General features: G+C 42.8%; 1 pseudogene; it reads left to right on the top strand.

Annotated features, from left to right (window-relative positions):
* Positions 1 to 331: 331 nt before the first annotated feature.
* LOC122096155 lies at positions 332 to 429 on the top strand (annotated as a pseudogene).
* Positions 430 to 3,231: the final 2,802 nt, after the last annotated feature.

Below are 3,231 nucleotides of genomic sequence, written 5' to 3'. Positions count from 1 at the left end.
GACCACATTCCTTCTTCCCCTGAGCCACCTAACACTCTCAGTGCTGGAGGGGAGGGAGATGGGATCTTAGTGGGAAGAATGAGATGCCAAACCTCAGGTCCTATTTAGTTCCTTGTTGTCTGTGTCCAGCTGAAGTAAGAGGGCCCCAGAATGGTGGGGGGGGGGGGGGGGAGGGAGAGGAAGAGAAGGAGGAGACAGAGACAAAAGACTAAGAAAAATAGTCACTGGTTGACAAAATACAGAATTCATATGATGGAAAGAAGGAGATAGGGATGGGAGAGAGAGAAAAGATAGAGCCCTAATGGCAAAGGCCTCTGCAAAGCAGAAAGGAGTGCTCACTTTGGCAGCACATGTACTAAAATTGGAATGATACAAAGAAGATTATCATGGCCCCTGCTCAAGGATGACACACAAATTTGTGAAAGTTGTGGAGGTGGGAAGGAAGGGATGGCAGGAGGAGGCAACAATGCTTGATAGGAAATGTACTCATCACCTTGCTCATGTAATGCTAACCCCTTTGTACAGTATTTTTACAGCAAAAAATGTACAAAAAAGGAAAATGTATATATATAATATATACATATACAATGGAATTCTATGCCTCCATCAGAAAGAATGACATCACTCCATTTGTTAGAAATGGAAACACTTGGAAAAAATTATATTAAGTAAGCCAGGCTCAAAGAAACATAGGTCCCATGGTTTCCCTTATTTGCAATAACTAGTATATGTCTAGGACAAGCAGAAAAGGTCAAAAGCTATGTGCATATGACCATATAAGATGATGTTAAGTGAAATGAACCCTAAGATAGGGACACAAGTGGTTTTTGCTTTCTTGCTATTGTTTTTTTAAACATATTTATAATGTACTATGTGATTTTTTTTGTTTCTTTTGTATGTTCTTCCCCATGGTATAATCCCTGTTTTCACTGTCTTTGATTCTGGTACCCTGCATCTTGTAGATACATTTTTCTAATTTGAGGAAGCCAAGGGAAATAACAAAATACTGAAATAAGGATACAGGTTGATCCATTGTAACAATGAGATGTATAAGACATTATGTTGAAAACGAACTTTACAACTTTGGCAGAGAGATGGGGGTAGGGGGTGGGAGGGGGGAGAGAGGTGGGTAGGTGGAGAAGGAAGGGATGGTAGGGGAAAAACAAAGGAGGGGGTAACAATGCTTGATAGGAAATGGACTCATTACTTGCTCATGTAACAGTAACCCCTCTGTACAGTACCTTTACAGTAAAAAATATATATTAAGAAAAAAGCAGAAAGGAATAAAACCTTGAGATTACAAAGGGAAACTACATAGCTGTAAGGGGAAAATCTTTATCTCCACATGGGTGACAATTGTGTTTTGCCACCAAATTGTGAGATGGAACTTCAATCTGAAAGTCTCACAGAGTTCAATTCAAAATGGCTCCAGGGAAATGAGGATTCTGGTTCACTTCAGGGAAGAAGCAAAGAGAAGACTTCTGGGGATGAAAGGACCTTTCTCCTCAGATCCCCAGAGACTTCCAGAGGCAGCCAGATCCCACAGGTTCAGGGGTGTGGGAAGGACTCCTGGAATGTTTTCTGAAGGACAAGACTTACAGCCCCCAACTGCATTCCCGGTTCTCAAGCATGCATCCCTCATTTGCAGCCTGCCACCTCCTCACTCCCCCTCCCACACTGTCTACTCTTCTTTCTCCTGAGATGGTCTCCCTAAAAGCAGTATATAGACCTGCATGCTAGGTTATCAGAGAGGAAGACATGACAGGAAACAAAATGAGACTTACCAGGGTTAGGTCAGTCAATGGAGCCACCTTGGGTATAACATTTAAGGGTGCCAAGAAACTCAGTATTCAAGAGAAATTACTTAGCTGGGTGCCAGTGGCTCACCTGTAATCCTAGCTACTCAGGAGTCTGAGATCTGAGGATCACAGTTCAAAGCCAAAGGCAGCCCAGGCAATAAAGTCCGTGAGACTCTTATCTCCAATTAACCACCAGAAAGCTGGAAGTGGTGCTGTGGCTCAAGTGGTAGAGTGCTTGCTTTGAGCTGGAGAGCTCAAGGACAGCACCCAGGCCCAGGGCTCAAGCCCCATGACAGAGAGAGAGAGAGAGAGAGAGAAATAACTTTTGATGTAATTGGGGAGTGGTTGTGGACTTGAATCCAGGGCCTTGGGCTTTTTTTTTTTTTTTTCCGGTCGGTCATGGGGCCTGAACTCCGGGCCTGGGTGCTGTCCCTCAGCTCTTCAGCTCAAGGCTAGCGCTCTACTACTTGAGCCACAGCACCACTTCTGGCCTTTTCTGCTTTTGTGGTGCTGAGGAATCAAACCCAGGACCTCATGCATGCAAGGCAAGCGCTCTACCACTGAGCCACCTTCCCAGCCCCAGGGCCTTGGGCATTCTAAGCATGCACTGAACTACTGAGTTACACTCCTAGCTCCTGGTGTAATATAGCTCTTTAATTTTTTAATTGTTATTATAAAAGTGATGTATGAAGGGGTTACAGTTACATGAGTCAGGTAATGAATACATTTCTTTTTGGACAATGCCTAACTCTTCCCTTACTCTTCGCAATTTTTCCCTCCCATCCCTGCCCACAAATTGTATAGTTTACTTTCAACATAGTGTCTGCTGAGTACCACTGCTGCATTTGTTCACCTTTGTCTCTCTATTTCCCTCTATTACCCTCTCAAAGACAGAGAAATGAACAAATAAGATAAAAAGAAAAGAAAAGAAAAACAGCAACTAACAAAAAAACTTCTTGTTCCCATTTTCTGGAGTTCACTTCGATAACTATTATTTTATATGATCAAATGCACATTGGCTTTGTGTCTTCTCCTAAGAGTATCCTCCTTTGGTCTCACTGTGTGTGAATGCCTACAGTCCTATATAATTGATCATGTCCCAGTGTATTTTAGATCTAGCTTCTGCATATGAGGGAAAATAAGTGCCATTTGTCTCTGTGATCTTGGCTTATCTCACTTAACATGATTTGTTCTAGGTCCATTCATATCCCTGCAAATGACATAATAGCATTTTTTTCTAAAGGCTGTGTAAAATTCCATTGCATATAAACATATATATTTCAGTTGTGGGGCTTGAACTCAGGACCTGGCTGCTGTCCTTGAGCTTTTTCGCTCAAGGCTATTGCTCTACCACCTTGAGCCACAGCTCCTCTTCCAGTTTTCTGGTGGCTAACTGGATATAAGTGTCTTGTGGATTTTCCTGACTGGGCTG

This window comes from Dipodomys spectabilis, unplaced genomic scaffold (genome assembly GCF_019054845.1).
Source record: "Dipodomys spectabilis isolate Male_0828 unplaced genomic scaffold, ASM1905484v1 ptg000365l, whole genome shotgun sequence".
NCBI classification, from domain to species: domain Eukaryota; kingdom Metazoa; phylum Chordata; class Mammalia; order Rodentia; family Heteromyidae; genus Dipodomys; species Dipodomys spectabilis.
This window is presented reverse-complemented; position numbering and strand designations above follow the sequence as displayed.